The sequence below is a fragment of the Alosa sapidissima genome, chromosome 19 (assembly GCF_018492685.1).
Source record: "Alosa sapidissima isolate fAloSap1 chromosome 19, fAloSap1.pri, whole genome shotgun sequence".
In the NCBI taxonomy this organism is placed as follows: Eukaryota; Metazoa; Chordata; class Actinopteri; order Clupeiformes; family Clupeidae; genus Alosa; species Alosa sapidissima.
Genome location: NC_055975.1, coordinates 18,628,804 through 18,654,765, shown reverse-complemented (window position 1 = coordinate 18,654,765; position 25,962 = coordinate 18,628,804). Strand labels below are relative to the sequence as shown.

The following is a 25,962-nucleotide window of genomic DNA, read 5'->3' as shown; positions in this document are numbered from 1 at the left end:
TTTCAACCAGACTGATATACCAACACCACCAGATAAATGCAGGCCATGGCAAGCTGTGCGTGGGTTGGGGAAGTTTTGCTGGTAGCGTCAGGCCACAGAAGTACTGGGTTTTCAACACTGGGTTTTTACTCTATGCATACATGCAATACCTGTTTTATTCAAGGTGCAAATTTGCATTTTAGCAGACTGTGAATTTTGTACAGATTGTGTATTTTTTTGGTGTATCTATGGTGCAGTAACCTGTATCTGATAACACACTTCTATATAACGTTTATCCTTCCATGTAAGAGTCCCTTTTACTTTTACTGAATGATAATTTGTGTTACTGCACCACACTGCCAACTATTGGTCAGGAAGTGAACATAGCCAGCCATGTTTATTTGCATTCAGCCATTTCTATGAACTACATATCCATTTGCTGTCCTATGGGCTATGGAATGACAGATTTTCCTTTGCGGATAAGATCACGAGGAACTGCCTAATGCAAATGAATCAATAAATGGCATAAACACATTTGTTTATGTCTTGTGTTGTCAGCACTGTCCTTTTTTCGCCTGTTGCACTTATCTTTTTCTTGTAAGTATTGGTAATGAGGTGGAAATTATTCATTCTTAACTGCCCCACTGGTAATTTATTCTTCTTTCATTCTTTAAAGCAACTTATAGGTCACAATAATTACCGTAACATACTTACAGTAGACCTACTGAGTTGTGCTACTAATTATTAGTGCCTACACTCCCAGAGGGAGTTGTACCCAATACTTCCATCATGCTCTACTGAGCGCCTTAGTTTATGGCAGTTCTCCAACACACTCATCCATACTTCTGTGAGATGTTTTATTGAGTGAGTAACAGTTTATGTGTGTGTGTGTGTGTTTTGTGTTGGTGTGTGAGCATCCATGTACATGCATGTGCTTGTATGTAAATGTGCGTGTGTGTGCTTGTTCATCACTCCTGATGCACATTGTGCCTGTCCTATTCTGCCCGCTAAATGTTGCCTCCCTTCCACACACACACACACACACGCACACACATACCCTGAGGCTTGGCAGCGGTACCTCAGCACTTGGGGTCAAAGGTTAATGGTGGCTCACGGCGCCAGGCATTTCTTCAAGATCCCGCTTGGGTTTTGTCAACAGCAAGGCTGTCAAGGCAGATTAAGACTGCCAGAGCAAGGGAGAGCACACATACAGGACTCATAATCACTGTCAACTCTCTCTCTTTCTCTCTCCTTCTCTCTCTCCTTTCTCTCTCACTCTCTTTCTTTCCTTCTTTCTCTCTTCATACCTCCTTCTCCATCTCCCCCTCTTTCTTTCCCCCTCTATTTCTCACCCTCTCTGTTTCTCTGTTTCTATCTTTCCATTACTTTGTTTGTCTCTGATAATGAGATAGCGGTTATAAGAGGAAGAAACTTTGCACCAACTTTGTTAGGAAACTTAAGTACAGGATGGAGCCAGTCATCCTCCCATTGCTTCTCCGTGTTTTTTTTCCCTAGACAGAGGTGCAAGGGATTGTGGGTACTTGGACTCTGAATTCCGCATGATCATCTGTTTGTCAACACAGAGAGGGGCTCAGAAGATCAACCTCCCCTTCAGGACATGATATTTAGAGACAGATTTAAGAGCTGTGAGCTGAGCTGAAATGTGTGTGTGTGTGTGTGTGTGTGTGTGTGTGTGTGTGTGTGTGTGTGTGTGGATGTGACACTTCAACACAAAGCATGGATAAGAACTGATAAGAATTGAGTGTATGTATATGAGATGGGTTTGGCTGGCATGTCAATCCTCTCTGTCTCATCTGAAAGGTGACACAGCAGCTTTGGACAAGAAAATGAGTGATGGCCTAATGCTATCTCATGCAACATAAATTGGAATATAAACGCAAATCCATCTTTTAACAGGATTCTCACAATGAAATTCCAAAGTAAAACCTCTTCCTATATAAGAATCCATAACAATAAAACTTGTAATCTTGTCACAAACTAACCACCAGAAACTTTCCTATTTGTTATGCCGATCTGTATTCTGGTTCCTATTCTGAATTTGTTTTCTGTTTCTATACCATACCCAAACTATAGGACCTGTTGATTCCTGCAAAAACAAAATGGCCAGTTAAAGGTATCAGAGTTGAATGCAATTCCAGATAAGCTGTGTAATTGTAATTGTGAACAGGCACAATGTTATCTTGTGATAACGCAGCTCCTCACCGTCGTTGGCTCCATTGTTGCACCTAACAAACCATATCTAATGAACTATTGTCATGTGGAAACCTACCCTACCATAACCAGATCCCTCGCCTCTGTCTCCCACCTCTCTCTCCCCAACAGTCTGCTGTTTGTCACTCACTGGGACATTCCTCAGGCCCCCGAAATAAAGCTGCCCGATCCCCCCTCATTCTCTCGTGCCACTTCCCATAGCCCCCCACTGTAGCGGTCGCATAATGGGGGCGGATCTTTTGAACTTGGTGGGGTGCAGCGCTGTCCCCTTGTTCTCCGGCTCGAAGGGCTTGACCTTACTCTTAGCATGGGGAGCAGAGCACCAACGGACATGAAAGGCTCTGGAGGATGTTGGTTTAATAAGAGTGGGAGTGGGAAATTGAGTGGGGAGTGTGTGCGTGCGTGCGTGCGTGTGTGTGTGTGTGTGTGTGTGTGTGTGTGTGTGTGTGTGTGTGTGTGTTTGTGTGGTGTGTGCGTGCATGCGTGTGTGTTTAGGGGTGTGTGCCCGCGTATCACAGGAAAAGAAGCTACTGTACTTGAACCGGGAGGAAGGGGGAGAGGGGAGGGGGAGACAATACCAGTGAACAATGTGCGGCCTGGATTGTTAATACAATGCGGACAAACATGTGTAGACATGCACATGCTCACACACACACACACACACACACACACACACATAGAGCTGCATGCATTCTCATTGTGATGGGTTTGATACTTGTTATCACGACACACACATTCCTCAAAACCTTATGTACAAATACACATATGTAGGCACAATGCAATAGTGTTTAGTGAGTCTTTCTCTACTAAAAGCCTCAAAGCATGAAACCTGAGTGTGCATGTGTCAAATGTAAAGGAGAGTGTGTCTGCCAGCTTGTTCTCCACCCACATAATATATTGTCTTAATAATTTGATTTCTACATCTTATGTTAGTTGTATTGCACCCTTTTTAAGAACCCTCCTGATGTAAACAGTAGTGATTAATGTGGGGCGGTATCAGGTGTCAGTAAGAGGTGTGTGTGTGTGTGTGTGTGTAAGGAGGAGTGTGTATGGGAATGGCATGGGAGTGGCAGGCAGAGATTTATGTGGTAAAAGGACAAAAGACAGACACAATAAGGGGCCCTTATGTTTCATTGCCAACTGAAAGACTCCAGTTGGCTGCACTGTCTTGCCTAGTGTTGCGTGTTTCCATTCATCATGAATTAATTCACTGAACTGTAAATCCTACTTGATATCTCTAAATAAACAGGAAAGTCTTCTTTCTACCATTCCAATGCTTCAGTTCTTGGGAGTAGAAATGGGTTTCCCAATAGTTGCTTGAACTTGCTTCCTCTGAAAGTGAGGGGGATTTCCGTTAAAAGAAGTTGCTCTGTCAAACATTGTGAATTCATAATCAACTTCCATTTGGAATAGTGTTTTAAATCACTTTCCACCACAATCACTCCTATCAAGGACGTGAACAGGGCAGGGCTAAAGTCGTCCAGGCAACTGTCCGTCTGCTCTCTTTATATATAAAAAATAATAATAATAAAAAAAAAAATAAAAAAAAATAAAATATATATATATATATATATATATATGTATATATATTATTTTCAGGGATTAAAGTTATACGTCATTACAACAGATATCAGTCAACTTATTTCCGTAGAGATCCTAGAATCATTTTAGATATCCAAGGGAAAATGCGTCTTAGCTGTACAAAAAAATGTCGCTTTTATTTTGAAACTTGTCTTCGCGGTTCTCCTGCCTCCTGTAATTCACGCTATTGAAAACGAAAGTAGCCTCTTCTATTAGCTTGACGTAGCCATATGTCCATTAGGCTGCTATTACTACCAGTACATATGAATATGAAGACCATTATCTAAGTAGGCTATTAGAAGATGGAGCCTACATTTATTGTCAGCTTTGAGCAATGTAAGAGGGCTCAGGCATGGGCCAGACTGTTTAAGTTCAGAAAATGGACGATATAGGCCAGCCATCTTCAAAAATGTGGGATAACCTTAAGGTACAAATTTGTTCTTTGTTTTAAGCTCTGAACAAGGTCCAAACCAAAATGTCAAAAAGAAAGAAAACTCAAATAGATCTCACCCAAAGGATCTTACTGTAATAAAGATAGCATATGCAATTTATAGAATATAAAAAAGGGGGGGGGGGGGGGGTTCAGGTAAGAGCAATGGGCCCTCAAAATGTCTGTGCACGTCCCTGACTCCTATTGTATGTTGTTTAATCGCTAGTAGTTGAAATCGGGAGACATCAGCACACCCTTTTATATCTCATCTTATCCTTGGCTCAGCAAAAGTACTGCTGAATTACTTGCAAAGTTTTCCATACAGAAGCATTAGGAGCAGTCATTTAAACCCTTAAAGGAGTACCGTCACACCGGTGTGACGGGAATGTTGGGAAATTAACATTCTAAAGAATATCTGGGTTCATTGAATTCAACATAGAATTTTAGAACCTTCAATTGTTGCGGAACTTAGAATGTTCAAAAACCTACACCTTTAAGGGTTAAATTTGGGAACACGGTTTCTTTTGCACTGATGTTTCCTGCAGTCCAGCAGTCCTGTTGAAGTTGTTTGGCTAGTGTGTGTGTGTGTGTGTGTGTGTGTGAAACTATGTGAGTGTGTGTGTCTTCAACAGAGTTTTGTTTTCTTTCTCCTTCTTTTCCACTGATTTTCTTTACAGAACATTCTGCCGAGCGTCTCTAAAGTGTTCTTCACAGACAGACCGTGTGATTGTGTGTGATAGATGGTGTGTCTCCGATTTGTAACAGTCTTAATAAAAACTAAGCAAAGGTCTGAATTGTTCTCATGAAAAAAAAGGTCCTCTCTAATCCTTTTTGTGAATTATTGCTGACATGCATGCATATTATATCAACAGACTGAAGTCACACACACGCTCACACACATACATGACAAACCAGATGGGGCTCACACTGCAATCCATCCCAGTAACAGCCCGCACGACTATTGTGCGACAACATGCCCCAAATAGTTTCCAGTGCCAGCATCATCTTCTTATACCACATGATGTCATATCTTTTCCTGGTTTGGAGGAGCGCCTCTCTCTCTTCTCCTTCTTGTGCCGCATACTTCCCTCTCTGTACACTACATCTGCCTGTACCCCCCGCCCCCCCCCCCCCCCCACCACCACCCCCCTTGCCCAGTTTGGCTGCTGTGTGCTCTTCTGTGTAGTTCCCTTCTTCTGGTTCTCACTTCCTGCTAACCCCCCCCCCATGTCCCAGGCTTGTGCGTCCTCTCCTTTGGCCCGGGGCTATACTTGTGCCCCCGCTGAGGCTGCCCCATGTGGGGTTGGGCTGGGAGTGGGGGCAGGGGGGGGGGGTACGGGTGGACGCTGGGGAGTGGGTGGCTTGTTTGCACAGCTGCTCTGTCAGTAGTGGATCAGTGGGGAAGCTGGGACTCAAAGCCCTGCTCTGAGCCCAGCGCGAGGGCTCCTCCGCTGGGCTGTCCACAGGGTCGAGGCCCCCCACTGACCCCTCACCCCTGGGGTTATGCGCTGGAAGGCCTGCGTTCAAGGGGGCCGTTGTGCTCAGTACACAGAGGCTTTTGGTTTGGTCGCTCGTCATCAATGTTACTGATCTGCTCGAAAGGGATTGATTAGGAAGTCTGTGATTTGTCATTCACAGTGTGTGTGCGGTGTATGTGAGGACATAAGTGTGAGCATGTGTGCCTGTATCTGTGTGTGTGTGTGTGAACACTTAGAACCACATGGACACACTAGGCCCACTCTAGGCCCACTGCTATCAGTTTTGAATAGTGTCTACATCTCTTTATTGTTTTGGGTCGGCTCTCAGGCATGATTACTTGACCATGGATGGAGTGTGCTTGATTGGCTCGAGCTCTTTCAGCTGGCTTCATGCTAGCGCGGGTCAGAGGTCAGCTGGGGCGGAGGGGGGTCAGAGATGGATGCCGTGTTTGTTCCAGGGCCTGGGATGTTGACGCATCCATCTTAATTAAGAGTCTGGAACATCTCGACCCTCAGCCCAGGGCCACTTCAGCTATCTCCCATCTTAGAGGGAGTGCTCCGAAAAAGAAAAAGAAAAAACCTGCAACGTTGCAGCAACACCAGAAACTCAGAGGAAGACACATGGTCCAGACAAACTCATTGCTCTCTCTCCCCGCAACCTAAACAAGAAATTATGATGTCTAACTGAAATCCCTCTGGCCAATAAACAATTTCATAGTCTGTGCGTTGTGGAGATCGCTTCGCTGACAGATGCTGTCCCTCTCACGTTAGATGCTGTCTGTATGGATTTGTGGTAACACAGAGTTTGTGTATGTCAGAACATTTTTGTCGTTATTCATTCGCGAGTCATATACAACCATGATTTCATTTGCCCTGCAGGGTTTACAGGATTTATTTGCACACGTTGCCATGATAGTGAGGGTGGTGGGGATTACTAATCCTCTTCCAGTTCTTGCTAAACTAACTCTGAAAGAGAGAAAGATAGAGAGGAGGGAATAAGAGAGAGAGAGAGAGAACAGGAGGGGGGAGAGAGGGAGAAAGAGGGACAGAGAGAGAGAGAGGTAGGGAGGGAGGGAGATGGGGAAAAAGAGAGAAACAGAAGGAGAGAGAGAGTAAGAGAGAGAGAGAGAGACTGTTAAGAGGGAGAGGGGTTTGGGCCATGGCTTGGCTGAACTCCCTCTGAACTGAGACTGATTTATTTTCACTGGAGCCTGTTCCTCCTCTACAGAGGGCTCCATGTGCAAGCACTTCTCTCTCCCTCCCTGGTCTCGCACTCTTCTGATACTTGCTTTAATAACTCTGATTTAATGCATCACTCAGACTGCAGGATTGCAAGGAAAATGGCAAAAAAGCCAACTGATTCTATTTCCATTTAATGAATGTAATCACTTCAACCCATCCAGACCCTAGTGAAATTGGAGGGATTCAGATGTAATGTAATGTAATGTACCAGTAATGTGGGTTAATGGGCAAGACAGGCCTACAATCCTCTTCCTCATATGCCTCAAAAAAATCTTAAAACTCAGAAAATTAAAGATTAACTCATTAACATGAAGCAAGTGAGCACCTTAATCAGATAGTCCACTCATTTATGTCAATTTGCAGAAGACGTTGATAGAAATAAGTAATTCCTAGAAGTGTGTGTGTGTGTGTCCACATAGAATTACCACCCTACACACACACACACACACACACACACACACACACACACACACACACACACACACACACACACACACACCTGTGGAGCTCCTCTCGTTCCTGGGGTCTGCAGTGCACTGGTGTGATTGCTGAAAGCCCATCTCACCTCATCAATCTCAGTCAGCACCCGTGGCCCTTCAGCCCTGCCTAGTACCGACCCCCTCTAACTCCCAATACCTGCACTGCAGGGTGTGGGAGCAAGCACATACACATTGTATAAGCGAATGTGTCTAAGTGTGTGCACTTGTGTGTATATATACAGTATATGGGCATGTGTGTGTGTGTGTGTGTGTGTGTGTGTGTGTGTGTGTGTGTGTGTGTGTGTGTGTTAGAGAGAGAGAGAGAAGGTGTTTCTGTACGTGCTATTATAGAGGAGGGGGTAACCCCTCTGAGTGTATAACGTTTCGGAGGTGGGCTGTAGACCTGTGTTTTATCAGAGGTGTTGAAACGTGCAAGTATAGGCTGTCTGACTGATGGACATTTTAATATGAGTGTGTGTGTGTGTGTGTGTGTGTGTGTGTATGTGTGTGTGTGTATGTGTGCTTATGTAAGTGTGAGTGTGTATCTGTGTGTGCGTGTGTCTATGTGTGTCTGCGTGTGAGTGTGTGTGTGTGTGTGTGTGTGTGTGTGTGTGTGTGTGTGTGTGTGTATTTTGGTTGGGTGGTTCTACATCTGCCACTGAAGTCTGCAGGATGGTACTAAGCTTCTCTGAGCACGACAGGTCTAGTGTATTTTGTTAACCCTGCACATTTAGGGGTCCTTTGCATAATCTTGTCTTGAAGAGTCTTCAAACTTCACAATGTTCAAGGGTAAATTAGAAGTGGCAACAGGTTGTGCCTACTACTCAGTTCAGTTCTCACAGTCAATATCTGTGATGAAACACTGTCTCATAACCTTTCTCTGAAAAGGGGTTCCCTTTTTTAAAATGCTGAAGCAGTTTCAAGAAAAACGGATCCCCCTGGAATTAGTCAGATTATCTTTGTCTGCATTGCGTCAATGACCCGTTTCTTGGCTATTCTCTTTTGTTTAAAAAATGTTCTGAGCATTGCTCAGTGTCTAAGTGATATGAGGTCTGGTTATTTCTGTTACTGCAAATAGTCCACAGATGACCCCTACTGGACAAAATTAAGTATTGACTGTGCCTGTCTTGTATATAAATGCGCGCGGGTGCGCGCGCACACACACACACACACACACACACACACACGATACACATATTTACAGAGCATTCCCTGCTCTGACTAGTATTGAGCCAGCACACTTAAGAGTATAATATGTAGTCACTCCACATCATTGTAGTGGAAATAAAAAGAATCAGGGACAATGTAAGTATAAGTATATAAGTATTTATACTCTTTTGATCCCGTGAGGAAAATTTGGTCTCTGCATTTATCCCAATCCGTGAAACACACTCAACACACAGTGAAGTGAAGCACACACTAATCCTGGCGCAGTGAGCTGCCTGCATCAACAGCGGTGCTCGGGGAGCAGTCAGGGGCCTTGCTCAAGGGCACTTCAGCCATTCCTACTGGTCGGGGTTCGAACCGGCAACCCTAAGATTGCTCCAACATCTGCCATCTCACTGAGACCAATCAGAGGAAGTAACTCAGTTCATCCTGGTTGTGTGTTGTACCAACATACATACATGTTCCCTCCAGGTTGACTTTGAGAAATACATGTGTGTCTTGCTTAAGCGAGTGGAGAAGTGTGAGACTGATTAGGAAATATTGTTCAATATTTTGCAAATGCTGCCCCCAAGTGGTAGATGGTGGCACTAATATTTATGCAAAACTACTAAACTATAACTGCACTGGGTCTAGATTAAGAATGTTAGAACACACACACACATACATACATACACACAGTTTACAAATAAACATGAATACACACACACTTAACACCCAGGAGAAAAAGACAGAGAGGAAGTAGAGAGGTTAGTGTGTGCTTGTGGTTTTGAACTGTTTAGGCCTTTAACTGAATTGGATGACATCAGCCTGCGCCACCCTGTAATCTCTCTCTCTCTCTCTCTCTCTCTCTTTTCTCCAAGTGCAAACAAACACACCGAACACACTCCACATGCACCCGTGTATAGTCTGTACTCACCACATACTCCATCATCAGCTCAACTTCAAACTCAACAGAAACACCCACATCCTTAAGTGTGCATCTGAATACGTGTGGTCGTGCGTGCATCTGATTTCCTTCTTACAAAACAAAATGGTCAGAACCAGGGTGGTCCACACTGCAGTGACGATGCCGCCTGCGCTGGACTTTGCTCAGTGCAGTAGCAGCGCTGCCCAAGCCATCGAAAATGATGGGTTTCGGAGTGCAGCGGTGCCGTTGCTGCTTTCTACAGTATGTGTAGAGGCCTTTGAGGGAGCACAGAGGGAGAATGGACGTAGGGATAAGAAAGACTCTGTTTACACTTTAAAGAGGAGTCTTGGGTGACGATCAAATGGAGACAGCACTACACAAAAGGATAGGGGGGAAAAAACGACACACTATTGCGTTCGTTCACTTAAACCACTTGTTTGTAATGCATTTGACTACATACATGTGTACCCACCTAATGTGTCCCTTACAAGGAGACCTTGTTAGTAAACAAATAGCTTAGGCAGTAAAGATATCAGCGATGGTCAGCTGAAGGTCTCTGGCTGTAGGCTACACCTTGAACAGAGGAGAAAACAGTGATGTGTCTTAGCTGTCTTGCACCTCATCCGTTTGAGGCATACACTCAAACCAAGCATAAAAGGGGCATAATGGATGAAAGTGGGGTAGGAGGGACATATGGTCTTTTCTCCCTCTCGATTTTTTGCTTTGGGGAGCTGACACACTTTCCTAAACATACACTCCCAAACCGTTGTTCATTTATCACACCTCAAATGCTTATCAACAGGATGTGTGTGTGTGTGTGTGTGTGTGTGTGTGTGTGTGTGTGTGTGTGCGTGTGGCATCTCTCACACATCCAGGCACCAGTCTCCTCCTGGCACAAGATCTTATCACTCACAAAACTGCACTTTCACTGTCTGTGCCCCAGTTGCAATGTGTGCTTGTATCATTGTGTGTGTGTGTGTATGTGTGTGTATGTGTGTGTGTGTACGGACCCATATCTTTTAGCTAGACTCAGCACATCATTGTTGTCCGTCAGTCTTGCATCCTCTTTGACCGAGATGTCAGATAATCCACTTAAGCAATCATTCACCTCCCTGCTCACTGCTTCTCTTTCATCTCTCATCTCACTCCCTTCCTCTCCTCCTCTTCCTGTCTCTCTCCTCCCTTCTTCTCCTGTTCTCCCCCTCACCTCCATCACTCTCATCCCTCCATCCTAATCCCCTGTCTATTTCTCTGTCTCTATCTCTCTCTTGCGTGTGTGTGTGTGTGTGTGTGTGTGTGTGTGTGTGTGTGTGTGTGTGTGTGTGTGTGTGTGTGAGCTTTGTTGATCTCTCTTTGGTATGTCGCAGTGTAAACACACGGAGTAGAGCGTGAGCGCGGCTCCTCGCCTGGGCTGCGTTTGTGTATGCGAGACACGCTCGCCGGACGCGCACTCTGAGTGTGGGCTGCTCACACAGAGAACAAACACCAGGGGAAATGTTTGGGTTGGTGGCTCATCCTCTGTCAGGGGACCCCAGGGGGAATCTCTATGATCACAGATGAGTCTCTCTTTCTTTCACTCTCTCTCTCTCTCTATATATATATATATATATTTATATATAAACGGTAGGTCAAAGACTCTTTTCCTCAGTGGTTCCTTGTTGGTGGAATGAGTTGCCCAGTGCTCTCCATTCCTGTGATAGTTTTTGGTCTTTCAAGAGGGGTCTAAAGGCATATCTGTTACACATGCTCTTAGTTTATTAAGCGTTTCTTATATGCGTTATGGCTTGTATATTATGTTATTTGTTATGTTGCTTCCTAATGACTTTATGCAAACAATTCTACATTCGCAGACAGAGCAACACTCACATGCTTATAGCTGGTTCACTCACTTCTTCAGACTGGTTTATTATATGCGAGAACTCAACCAATTACAGAACACTGATGCACCCTAGTGGTCGCTATTCATATAGCACAACATTTAGCTACATATAACATTTCCTCCCCACTAAGATATGTTGTCCATTAACACAAAATATATTTCCTTTAACACAACATAAAAGATACACTTTTCCGTACACAACATAAGGGATGCATTTTTCTTTTTTTTTTACATCAAAAAGTAACAAGTTAAGCAGTCCAAGAAGCACTTGGTCCAGAACCTTCTGAAATAAGGCGGGCGATGATGCTACTCCAAAAGGTAAGCGATTAAAAGGGAATAGGCCTTTTTGTGTCAACACAGATGTCATTCAAAAACCCTAAACTCTATTGGTTTTCCCGTGCTAAACAAAAGGAAAACATCTTTTCACATGTGGTATAGATTCCTTGCATAAGTCTGAATCTCTGATACACCTGTGTGAAACTCCTTTGCACAATTCTTCAATGAGCAATCATTCATTATCAGAGATGCCATGTCTGTTCTGTGTTGCTATTTGCAAGTATGGATCTAATGCACATTTACAGTTTTTCTCGATTGCTTTTACCTGCTTAAGTAAACTGGAACCCACTTGGTCTTCATGACTACTTTCTTTGCACAGCAGAAGTCATCTCTTGCGAATGTGTTCACACATTTTCATTGGGTTCACACATTTCTCACACCCTTTTGCAAAACAGTTAACACAGGTGTCATTCAAAAGCCCCAAACTCTATTGGTTTTCCAAAAGGAAAACATCTCTTCACAGGTGGTATAGATTCCTTGCATAAGTCTGAATCTCGGATACACCTGTGTGAAACTCCTTTGCACAATTCTTCAATCAGCAATCATTCATTATCCATAAGAGATGTCTGTTCTGTGTTGCTATTTGCAGGTATGGATCTAATGCACATTTAGACAAAGTACTGTATTGCCTATTTGGTGGAGAAAACTTTACTGTAAAGGTGTTTACTGTAGGTCTATTTCGATGAAAGTTGTAGTTCAATGAAATGTACAGTATCTTGCTTGGTGTTTGCTGTATGTCTTAAATGTCAATGACAGTTACATCTTGGGAGGAATGAATACATTTTGTATTTTCAGTTTTTTTCTGATACCAGAAAAATGAGAAGGTAATGGAACAGACATAGCAAAAATGCTAATTTTGAGAACTAGATTTTGCATTTTGTTGTCAAGTGTGTAATGATTGATTAAAGAGTGTTTTTGAATTATGAACAAGTTGTTTTGTTTGAAGGCAAGATTTGCTTTTGCTGCATGTTTTAAGTGTTTTGAGAGAGTAACAGCCTTTTGCAAGCAAAATGTGTCATTTTGTCCAGAGTGCTTTTGTTCAGACACGGGTGTTAACTGTTTTGAGAATGTGATGTCAGAGTTGACACAGGTATCAAAACGATCGAGAAAAACTGTAAACAAAGTACTGTATTGCCTATTTGGTGAAGAAAACAGTACAAAAGGTGTTTACTGTAGGTCTATTTTGATGAAAAATGACAAATTGTAGTTCAATGAAATTTGTCTTGCCTACTGTAGGTCTTACATGTCAATGACAATTACATATTGGGAGGAATGAATAAATTATTTTTTATTCAGTACATTTTGTCTTTTTTTTACAGTTTTTTCTGATACCAGAAAAATGAGAAAGAAATGGAACAGGCAAAAATGCTCATTTTGAGAACTAGATTTTGCATTTTGTTGTCCAGTGTGTAATGATTGATTGAAATCACACAGTGATTTGATGACAAGATGTGTTGTTTGAAGGCAAATTTTGCTTCTGCTGCATGTTTTAAGTGTTTTAAGAGAGTAGCCTTTTGCAAGCAAAATGTGTCATTTTGGCCAGAATGCTTTTGTTCAGACATGGGTGTTAACTGTTTTGAAAATGTGATGTCAGAGTTGACACAAGCATCAAAGTGATTGAGAAAAAACTGTAATAGTCAATGTGGCTTTAATTCCCCTTCATTGTGCCTAGATTTTTAGAGAAAACAGCTGAGTGTCTCTTTAACACATGTCTCCAAGTTCTCTTTCTCTCTTTGCTCAATTGCATGAATAGTCACGCAGTGCTTGCATCAACTTGAACTACATTCAAGGGCAACATTGTTTGTTTAACTTTACTTGCACTTTGATGACCCCTTCTGGTGCCAGAGGCTCTCCAGTGAATGTCATGAGCATGATATCAGTGGGTTGCAGGGACAGTTGGCCCAGTGTGCTTCTGTAATGTTTCCAAGGAATCAACGACACAACAGCCCCTGTATCCAATTCCATCCCCATTTTCATTCCATTTACTACAGGCAGCACCTTTTTGCGTCATGGAATATAGTCCTAACTCAGAGTCAGTGTCAGATTTGATTTCTTCACTTTCACTTTCATCTCCTCTTGCCTCAACGTGATAAATTCTCTTTGTTCTATCTTTTACACTGCGCTTAATTGCATTAGCTTTCTGTTCAGGACTTTCCACTTTTTGTTCCCATTCTCTGTCGTTGGCTTTGCTTTTACACATGCGCTTAGTATGGCCTTTCCTCCCACACTGGTGGCAGTCACGATCTTTGTACCAGCAGTCCTCATCAGTATGATTAGTTTTCCCGCAATAGCGGCATATTTGGGAAAACACCGCGTTCACTTTGAGTGAGCCACCTAACTGCTGCATGTCGCACACTGCTGTCCCAGCAGATACAGCGTAATTGACTGCTTTCTGAAGCACTGCTTTCTTGGATAACACTACGACCAATGTTTACTGACTGATTCCAGACTTCAACATTGCAGCGCTGTCGTCATTTGTTTAGCTCGCCTCTGGCCCGCCTATATCAAATACACAGATGTGATTGGTGCAGCTCAGCTCCAAGGGCATGGGAAATGAGCATCATTACTGATTGCCAGAGTGGCTCACTGAGCAAATTCAAATTGTGCTCTCGCGAGAACTCTGGATTTCCTGGGTACTTCTGCACAATTTCACACTTAAGTCCACAAACAAATCTGTCCCTTAGTGCGTCTTCCAAGTAAGCACCAAACTCACAATATTCCGAAAGTCTTTTCAATACCGTGACATGCCGTGCAACTGCTTCCTCTTCCCCTTGACTTTGCTTGTGGAACCAGAATCTCTCCGCAGTCACGAGCAGCTTTGGAGCAAAATGGGCCTGCAACACTTACACAATATGGTCATAGTCCATCTCCCCAGACTTGTCAGGAGCAACCCAACTACAAAGTAGTCCATATGTTTTTGATCCCACGACACTAAACAGCACAGGCACTTTCTTTGCGCCCCTAATCTCATTAGCTAGGATATGATGTTCAAAACGTTCAATATAAGTTGCCCATTGCTCACCGGCCTCATCAAAGGGATGTCCAATTACTCCAGCCATGATGTGTCTGCTTATGGTGGCTTGCACTGTAACGTTAGGCTCTTCGGAGGAAGACCGACTCATCACCTCTTAACAGCCAACACTAGCTCACTAGGTAGGTGTTTCCAACGTGGTTATTTCATCCAAATTTGACCAACCCAACTACTCTCGACAGTTCACTCATCGAGAGAAAAGTCTTCAGGACTACACAACTTGTCGCCAGTTTATGTTATGTTGCTTCCTAATGTCTTTATGCAAACAATTCTACATTCACACACAGAGCAACACTCTTGCTTATAGCTGGTTCACTCACTTCTTCTACACTGGTTTATTATTTACGAGAACTCAACCAATTACAGAACTGATGCGCCCTAGTGGTTGCTATTCATATAGCACAACATTTAGCTACATATATAACAGTATTTATTTATTTTCATTATCTATTATCTATTATCATTAGCTGATTCTGATTCTGATCAGGTTATTGATTGAATTGTCATTGTTGTTTATTATTGCTATTCTCCTTATGTAGTCTTACCAACTTTTTAATTGTTCACTGTTAAATTTAACTATTGTATTGTTGTTGTTTGTATGTCGCTTTGGACAAAAGCATCTGCTAAATATCATAAATACCATAACCATACCATAATATATATATATATATTTCCCACTGTGTATCTGTGTGTGTGTGTGTGTGTGTGTATGCGTGTTCTATGTATACTATGCATGTATGTGTCTATCTGTGTGTGTGGGTGTGTGTAGTGTGTCTCTCTCTCTTTCAGTGTCTGTCCTGTGTGTGTGTGTGTGTGTGTGTGTGTGTGTGTGTGTGTGTGCGCATACATGCATACGTGTGGCTTACTGATCCTGTTCCGTTAAACGAATGACAGTGGACATGCAGTGTGAAGACGTGGCAGTCCTCTGTTCTGGCCGAAGGAGTTAGAATTAGCACTAGCCTGCTCTCATCACCTGTTCGCTGATGACACCCTCACAGGAAGGGAGTGTGTGGGTTGTGTGAGCGCCAGTTGAGATGAGAGAGAGAGAGCAAGGGGTGATTTTTTTTGTTGTTGACTTAAGGGATTAAAGTCCTTTGTGGATTCTTGGAGGAGGCACCTTTATTTTTTTACAGTGCAAGGAGATGCCACAAGATTAAGGAGTGCATTGTAGTTGAGAGCGGTATACTGTAATTATCAAAGTAGACACGTGTGAGAGGGATAGGGGGCCTGCACACATAAACACATACACAAATCATACACACACACAACCATGAGGTGATAATCAGAATGATCCTATGATGTGTTGACACAGAGTCTAAAATGAGGACCTATGTGTAAAGGATAAACAATCATCATCTCGCTGAGTCTGTATTTTAGAGCTCAATGCCTTGCCACAGTGTATGTGGTGTGTGTATGTGGGTGCGTGTGTGTATGTGTTTATCTATGTGTGTGTACGTGTGTGTGTGTGTGTGTGTGTGTGTGTGTGTGTGTGTGTGTATGGGGTTGTTGTGTCTTTCTCTCTCTCTCTCTCTCTCTCTCTCTCTGTGTGTGTGTGTGTGTGTGTGTGTGTGTGTGTGTGTGTGTGTGCAGTTCTGCCTCTCTCATCTCTCAGTTCCATTCCCTTTGTTTTAAAAGTCTGACAAGAGTTCACTTTACACAACTTAGCATGAATACACTATGAAGCAAACACATTTAGAAACACATATAACTTATAGATACAATGTGGTATCAATTAAAACTATAAGTACTATAACAGAATGTTGTAAAAGTGGACAATAAACTACAGTTAGTATACAAACTAGCTATATAATTCTAAGAAACCTTAGAATCAGCAGTGACGTATACATTAAACCACAGACATGAGTGACAATTTAAATGTTATAGCATCTGTACTGTGTAGCTGTGAGTGAAAAAACCCCCAACATAAACATAAGGTTTAAGAGATGCCAGAAAACAGTTGTTTGGTGGGTTGTGATAAAAACAAAAAGATGCACTAGTCTGCACACAATAAAAAAATTAAAAAAACATGCGTCAACCACTTCAAAAGGACAACATGTATACAATCTGCTAAAATTCTTGTGAGCTACACAAAACCAAATTCAAACTTGCTAACTCGTGCTATTAATGCAACACGCAGCACTCAGCACAACGCTAGACGGAGACCTTAGAGATACAATTTTGAAGATCAAATGCCTATGGGGCTAGAATAGCTGCTGCTGCCAAACAACCAGAAGCAACCTTCACCTGAGTTTGCACCCTCTTCCACTCCTCCCCCTCTCCGAGACCGAGAGAAGACCACACACAGAGGGAGAGGAGGAGAAAGAGGAGGAGGAGGAAAAGAGAAGAGCACCATAGAGACAAAAAAGGAGAAGTGACCTGTTTCCCTAGAAAATAATGAGACATACTGGGTGATTCTTTTTTCTTTTTGTTGTCATTTTGCATTCTGTCATTCTTTTGTTGTCAGTCTTGTTGTCATTCTAAACATTCTCCATGCTAAACGCAAACCCAGGCATCTAACTTGTCGATATCGTATGGTCTCTTTCTCCTTCTCTCTGTGTCTGTCTGTCGCTCTTTTTCTGTTGTATAATTGGTTTGCTTTAGTTTCTGTGTTTTTATGTGGAGTTTCCATCGTGCTCCGGCCCTGCTGTGGTTCCAGCGTGTCGGGCCAGCAGCAGTAAAAACTCTCGCAGGACAGGAGGCGCAGAGCCGCCCGCTGCCCCCAAACACCAGATACAGCTGTCTGACAGCGGCCACGGACAGAGGGAATAGGACTACACACACACACACACACACACACTAGGGTCAAATGCAAAATAAAATACACATGCACTTGCTCTTGCATGCACACACACACACACACACACATACACACACACACACACACACACACACACACACACACACACACACATATATACTCATGGGGTCAAATGCAAAATAAAATACACATGCACTCACACTTGCACACACGCACACACTCACACACACACACACACACACACACACATATACTCATGGGGTCAAATGCAAAATAAAATACACATGCACTCACACTCACACACACACACACACACACACACACACACACAGTCACACAAACACAGTCACACATATGCATAGTAGAGAGAGAGAGGCAGGCAGGCAGACAGACAGAGAGAGAGAAAGAGAGACTCACAAATTACATAGCTTTGATAGCTACGTGGTCTGGTGCAACCATAAGGATTTAGTTGAGATGTCAAGCATTTCTGCATAAAAAGCTTAGGAATAAAAGCTCCATATAAATGATTAATTCTTGATTCATCTTCTGAATCTTCAAGTGCTTTTACAGCCAATTATAATTAGAGTCTATTCTCAGAGAGATGAGCCTCCTCCTCTGAGCTGGATTTCTCCTTTGCTCAGCACCACGGCTTTTCTGGATGCTAATCCTGAGACTCTTTAAAGTGTCACAGACAGTGTAATTGTCTATGGTGGTGCTACAGTATGCTATAATTTTAGGTGTTGTATAGTGATTAAAGAAATGTTTAATCTTAAGGAGCCTGGCCCCCTGCTGGTAATTCATCTCCTAGTCATGTAAGACATTTCTGTGAAGAATCTTTATGACAGGACAAAACATGTTTTTCAGACTCATTTCTCAACATGCCTCAGAAATTAAGCTATCTGCTTCAGTACAAGTATTCTGTATCTTGACTATTTCATGTGCATTTGTTTTGTTGTATTCATCCCCTAAAGCGACATTTGATGGTTAGTGCATCTTTCATCTAAATCATTGCCCTTCTGACTGTGATCACTGACTCACAGACACCTTCCTCAATTGATAAACTTTATTTCTCTGTATCAATAATGAAAAATGGGCTCACTGTAAAAAAAAGTTTCTGGTTTTATCATAAGTCTATATATTCGTATTTCTTTTCCGTGAGTGACTTCACACGTAAGTTTGCATCTGGTAAATAAATGTTTTTAAGTAGCTGGAGCTAAACGATACACTAATTCATAGAATGTAGACTAGAATCTGTGGATACTGGTCCGCCATATATAATTACTCTCATAGCAATGTATATTATGAATGCTCAGCTGCTAGGCAGAAGATGCTGAATGTTTCGCACAAATGACCGCTCTGTCATTTGTAACCCAAGCCCTGCACGTTGTTCGTGTATCTCTGCCCTGGATCTGTCCGCAGAGGGGGGGGGGGGGGGGTTGTGTGGACGGCCCGCAGGCGAAGCCAGGCCGCTGCGCACGGGTGTGGCTGCGCTGACCTCATCCCCGTTGGCTTTTTACAGCACGGGCCGAGCCTTTTAAAAAACAGTCACTGAAGTCACTGTAAACATCCAAGAGGGGATCCAGGCAGAATGGACTAAACGGAAACCAGGCGTTTCGTCTTAATTGGATTATGCCCATACAACAGGCTTGCACTGACATTTGTTTATAAGCTACTCTGAAATAATCACATACATTTAGCTTGGGGGCCTTCGTATGTGCCGGCTATGCTGAACCTGATCACAAGGCTAAAAAAAGTTACTTTTATGACTTGTGACAAATCCATCAAGTTGTATGCAAAATTGGGTAAATAACCCAAATTAATTTAATTCAGTCTATGTTCAGTTTTCGCCATTTCCTAATCGCTGTCTCACATTCTTTAGCTCCTTACTGTTTATTGGCTTTTAACAACGTGAAAATGTTCTTGCGTGCCTTTGCTACTAGTTGTAAGAGGCACGGGTAATCGACTGGTGCAATAAAGTTCCAAACTGGCAACCTATTGCGATCTCAGTAAACGTGTAGCCTATTTATGATCTAGTGTTCAAGCAGAATATGGACTTTCAATTTGAAAATGAAAAACCGCATATTTGTAGTAGACCTACGCATGAATTGCTCTCTGAAGAAGTTGCACACACTTTAAGTTACAAATGTTATGTTACAACTTGAAGAATACAAACCACCACAGCAGTTGCTTATTAATTGAAAAGGCACCCCTCGAGGTCGTTGAGATCTACGAAAGTTTGTATGAGCGCAGGCATGCGGAGAGGAGCAGAATACCGGCAGACAGAAAACTTTGCCCAACACGTCACTGTAATTTGATCCTCCTCTTGGCTCTTTAAAGAAATAAGAGATGACCTGTCTGAATGAGGACGTGCCGCATCGTCCTTTGAGCTTCAGGAGGGGAGAATCTACAGGACGGACGAAGAGAAAATGACGGGCTATTTACCAAATCCTTTAAGGGGAAATAAGAAAGCCTGACACAGTGTGTAGGCGTGATGTGATTGCCGGGAGAAGTTCAGACAACTTAACGTTCGCACACCAAAAAGAGGAGTCACAAGGTATGTAAAAGAATATTTTCTTGGATTTTTAAAGCAGTAGCGCACAATGCATGCTCGATTGAAAGGGAAAATCAGTGAAAAGAGTGCAAGTTTTGGAAGTGGATGGAATTACCGCTTCTCTTTTGAGTCCCGGTACAACCACCCACACATTTCTTGCAGCGGTGAAAGATCGAACAGGTTTTCGCTTCGCTGAGTCGTGGGCGATCCAAGTTGCTGTAGTCAGGGGTTTCAGCTGGTAGCCTTGTGTGTCTGGCACACCTGTGCGCTTTGACCATTTTTGGACAACATTCACAAGGAAAGTTTGGGTGCAGCAATATTACACGTGGACTTGGATAATAAGGTCTGGATTCTGTGATGTAGCTTGTAACCTACATTAAATGGAGTGACAACAGGAGTTTCAGAAGACGTTTGCAGTGGTCAATAGATGCTGTAGTGCCGTCTTTATTGGTTAGTAGCGATTGTTGATGTTGATGTGTTGGTGTTGGCTTAGTTCAATTCTTCCTGAGGTTGTAGATGCCTTCAATGCCTGGCAGATTGGTGGTTTTCATTAGCTTTCACAGTGGGCTCCTGTATCTATAGATTTAGTCAATGTAAACATTGATTGTGATAAACAAACTCAGTTGAAATGTAGTTATTTTCACCTGTGGCCCATTTATTATTTTCACCTGTGACCAGCTTTTGGCCTCTTTGCCTAGTAGTTTTGCATGATGTTATTTTCTGAGTGGGAAACATATTTGTGCATCTTTTTTGCTGGGAAGCATCCTCCTGTATAGAATATGGTATGTATTATAGCATATAACAAATCCACCTTTCTTGTCAATGTGTGCCATGGATGGTGGCTGGTTGCTGCTACTCCTGTTCTTGCATTTCGACATTGGATTTGGATGGGGAAGGAAAACCTCAATGACACACATGTGGTCATCCCACTTCCAATGTGAGGAGTCCGTTAAGTATGTGTGTGTGTGTGTGTGTGTGTGTGTGTGTCGGCAGCCATTGCCTGAGATGTTTACACCTCAGTGCAGAGGAATGTCCAGGGCTATATTTATGGCCCACTGATAATGCATGTGAGCACAGCCACACAAGCCTGTCATTACACACGCCGCCCGGACTCGAGACTCAAGGTAAAGACAGGAGGCGAGGAGAGATGGAGGGGGCGAGAGAGAGAAAGAGAGAGAGAGAGAGGGGGGGGGGGGAGGAGGCAGTGGGGGAAGGGTTAACATACTATAGAGAACACAGGAGAGCAAAGTAGATGAATAAAGAAAAGGAGAAACACAGCAGAGAAGAGGCATTTAAGAATTGACTAGGGAGAGGAGGAGGAAGAGGAGAATGGAAGATGAAGGAGGGAGATGGAGTGCCGTAAAAAACAACAGGAGTGAAGGAGAGATTAGGAGGAATACTCGAGGAGAATGGCCAGCTGGCTTAACCTACTCTCCCAGCAAAAAAAAAAAAAAAAAAAGGTCTACACATGGTGCCCATAAAGCACAGCTGTTATAGAGCTGTCATTACCTCCACACAGAGTAAACATGCTACTAGAGGCCCAAATAGAGCTGTATTGTGCATGAGGCCATTCACAGAGCTCGCTAGATGTGGTTGGGTCACTTTTTGGTATAGACCTTTATTTCCTCTAGCAAGTTATGTGACAGGGCACATAACTTGCTAGAGGAACACACACACACACACACACACACACACACACACACACACACACACACACACACACACAAACACACACACACATCCACTCTGTTGGGATTTCCTTGCCAGTGGATCAAGTTGCAGCAGCCGTCTCGTCGAGGGTCACAGGTCAAGCAGCAGAGAAAATGAGCTGTGTTTATTTCACTTTGATATTTCTTCTTTTCTCATTCAGTATCTTCATAAATATGTGTATAATATGCACTATTCTCTCCATCTCATGTTGTATTGTTGTAATATTGGTTGTGGGTGCTGGAGAGAGTCATTTCTTGAGGTTTTCCCTGGGAGTTTTTTTTTTTGATGCATGTGATACGGTAACTCATTCTATTCTGAGAGGAGCCGGAGTGGCCTGGTGTTTAGCTGTTGTTTTATGTGGTTGTAAATTGCTGCTGGAACAACAACGGGGAAAGTGAGATGTTTCTGCATCAGGTCGTAGTGGTGGAGTATAAGACTAATGGTGTGTGTGTGTCTCTTACCTCACAAGAAACACACAAAAACACACAGACACACACACAAACACACACACACACTCAAACACATTGTCAGTTTTTCTTGCCATGCGCTAACTTGCATGAAGACTCTCTCTCTCTCTCTCTCTCTCTCTCTCTCTCTCTTTCCTCACACACACTCTCACACACACATACACACACACACGCTTACAAATTACATCCACATACATACACACACACGCACACACACACACACACACATACACACATATACACACACACAAACACACATATACACACACACACTGACCCAGACCCACATATGGTCCACTCTGAGTTATTGGGCTGAGAAGCCAGTTGGATCTGGACAGAGACAGTCCTGAAAAACAACAGTAGGGGCTGGGAGATGTTTGAGGTGATATCATTAAACAGACCAATTGCTTACATCATCACAGCTGTGGACTTGGTGGCGACATCATGTGTGTGTGTCTGTGTGTGTATGTGTGTGCGTGTGTGCGTGTGTGTATGTGTGTATGTGTGTATGTGTGTATGTGTGTATGTGTATGTGTGTGTATATATCTCCTCCACCATATGTGCATGCTCAACAGTTGTTAGTGTGCTTACAGCTTGTGGGTGTATGCGAACAGATGCAGCTTGACTATAGGATCTGTAATAGTTTTTGAGCTGGCGGCTCCTATGGGGGAGTCCTCAGGGAGAGCTCTGGTGCAAAGGGCCCAGTCAGCAGCAGATAGTTTCCACATCTGCCGTCAGCCGAGGGCCGCCAACTGGACACCGAGAGGCTCTACATCATTTCCCAAAAACTCACAGCCTTCACATTTGAACTGAATGTGAATTTGAACAGCCATATTGCAATATGATTGCTGTGTAAATACGATTTCTGTATAACAATGACAGCCCTAGAATGAGGTCACCCTGTGACCAATGCTGGTATTAGGTCTATGGTTAATTATGATATGGATGGCGTGATACAAGACTTTTTTTATTTCTGTGGGGTGAAATGGATGTTTTCCCCTACAGCATGTAAATCTGACTCAGTTTATAATACACCCTTGCCCAGATACTATTTCTAACCCTCAATTGTCAAACAGCCTTTTGAGGTATATGGGTCCAGCTTTATGGAAGATTACATTTCAATAAATATACCCTTGCGGTTTGTTTTTCAAAGGGTCGTCTTAATCTTACACACAGGTTCTTGCTTGGACTTATGTTTACGTTAAATATGTGCCTTGTGCTGGTGCCCTGTTACAGGCAGCCAATTTAGGGATTGGCGACTTCAATAGTATATAAAGCTGAACATACTACATCACTCGGATGTAGAGATTCAGAAAATTATAAGGAGTTGAGAGAAGATGATGCACATTAGACCTTTAATCCAGCCAGTCAGTCGCAAAAGGCAAACTACACAAGATTGAATATGGCACCAAGGCTTCTTGGAGAGCAGGGTGAGTGATTCATTGCGGCTGTCTTTTTTGAAACTGATGATTACACTAGCAAACTTGGACAAAGACAGTGAGACGTAATTAAGGATACAAAAAACAGTCATAAATTTCACCCTAATTCAAGTCAGGCTTAAACCATGTAGAGTCAATGGATAATAGATCATCATGTAGTAAGCTGTAGTTGACCCCCCCCCCCCCCCACACACACACACACATACACACATACCCCGTCCCCGTCACACAGAGTGAGCAGCGCTTAAGTGCAGTGTTTGGCACTTAGCCAGATAAGTGTAAGGGCCACACACAGTTGTACCTGAGGGAAAAACAGAGAGAGAGGGAGAGAGAGAAAGAGAGAGAGAGAGGGAGAGAGGGAGGGTGAGGTCTGGGCTTCCATAGTGCTTTTCGACCTCATCTGTCTGAGGCACGCATTGGAGGAAGTCTCCACTTTGCTCTCACTTTCCTCCTCTGTTGCTACACTTCTTCACCAGCTGGTTCTCCCTGTCTGTCTCATGCATGCCTCTGTGCGTGGTCTGTCTCTCTCTCTCTCTCTCTCTCTCTCTCTCTCTCTCTCCCTCTCTCCCTCTCTGAGGGTCTAGTATGGAGATGGGTGGTCCTTCTGGTCCACCTCCTCTTTTCCCTCACCTCCATGTTAAACAGGCCTGTTGTGGTGGTGGAGGTGGGGGTGTCACGCGTTCACACGCTCAAGGGGAAATTAGCGTTGCCGTGCTGAAAGGGTTTAGGCTTGTCGAATGCACTGCTGACATCCAGCTGTTTGTGTGTGTGTGTGTGTGTGTGTGTGTGTGTGTGTGTAAAGGGGAACTTGGGGCTGGGTTTAGCACGCAGGACAGGCGTTGCGGTCCTCATTCAGGCCACATGGCTGAGGGGAACAGCCATATTTCTGTCAGCATCTCAGAATTCAATACATGCTTGGGATGTTCAGTGTCCACAAAGATATTTCTGTGTGGGTCAGTAGAAGTATAACAGTGTATTTCATAAAAACAGTGTTGTGTACAGAAAAATGACAGGTTGGCAGGACTGGGGAAACAGCATATGAGCTGTCAAGGGGAGCAGAACTAAATCATTAAGTATACATCATTTGATTGATTTCTATTGATTGGTTGGTGAATATATTCATTCATGTTTTGTTTGTGAAGTATTCATCATGTTGATGAAAGCATGCATGTTTAACCTATTGGGAAGCTATTACTACTGTCTTATAATAGATGTATAACAACAGCACATCTTGTATTGAAAAAGGCACAGGCTTATATGATCTCCATACAAGCCATAGAACTCAGCATGGCTTACTGCTTTCCAGAAATCACAAAGAGCATCTAACATTATCTTGATATTGTATCATATATTTGCATTAATATATTTACACATGCTGATATATTATGATACATGGATTTGTCTATATATTGCGTATATCAATATGCATGGCATAATAACATTGAATGCATCAATGTTCTAAACAAAAGTAATGAATGGATAAATATGTTGCACACCCTCAAGGGAAATGAGATTACATTAAACAATAGATGTTATTACATTCATTTTTCCTCAGTTCATAGGACAATTTCTGCTGTCAGCATAGTGGGCTTGGCTGAAACTAATGGATTGCTAATGAATAGTGACAGTTTGAAAAGCAATTTATTTGGGTAGTGATCTGTAACACTTATTGCTTTCACAGACTACTGAAGCAATAGTTGCTATGAAGCATTGTTGTGATAAGTGTCACAGACCGGACTGGTCTGTGATTGTGTCCACAAGGCAGCACACTTGACTGGCCAGCCTTCCTGATTGTGTGTCTGAGTTTCTCTGCCTTCATCCTCCCCCCAAGTGTAAGTCCTCAAAACCTCAAACCTCAGGCCTCAGGCCTCTCTCCCCCCCCCCATCTTATTCTCTCTTTCTCTCTCTCTCTCTCTCTCTCTCTATCTCTCTCTTTCTCTCTGTCTCTATTTCTCCCCTTTTTCTCTCTCTATTTCTCTCTCGCTCTCTCCCCCCCATCTCCTTCTCTCTCTCTTTCTTCATCCCTTCTTCGTCAATATGGAAGGAATCCCTTTTGTGTCCCGCTGCTGTAATTTGTCCTCAGGCCTATAGTTATGGACTGGAGTAATTGCATAGAGCAGTGTTAGTGCTGCTTTTTCTACACTATGGTCCTTTGCTGTTGTATTGGGAGCCTCTCTCTCTCTCCCTCTCTTTCTCTTTCTCTCTCTTCAGCTTTAGTAGTCCCTGCTAAAGTCATCACAGTGGCTAAATTAGCACTACCAGCTATAAGCGTGTTGGAAGAGAGATATCTGGTCAC

At 43.1% G+C, this 25,962-nt stretch overlaps 1 protein-coding gene across 4 annotated transcripts in view; it reads left to right on the top strand.

Moving 5' to 3' along the window:
* plekhh1 (pleckstrin homology domain containing, family H (with MyTH4 domain) member 1) overlaps positions 1–25,962 on the top strand; it is a 69,831-nt gene that overhangs the window by 13,466 nt on the left and 30,403 nt on the right. For 2 of the 4 annotated variants that reach the window (XM_042071821.1, XM_042071824.1), the window contains exon 1: positions 19,852–20,053. The exons of 1 other annotated variant lie outside the window; for it this stretch is intronic. The gene's annotated coding sequence lies outside the window, so the exon portion shown is untranslated. Of the gene's footprint in view, positions 1–11,618; positions 11,693–19,851; positions 20,054–25,962 lie in introns of those variants that run through there. One more of the 4 variants, XM_042071823.1, reaches the window with a different exon arrangement.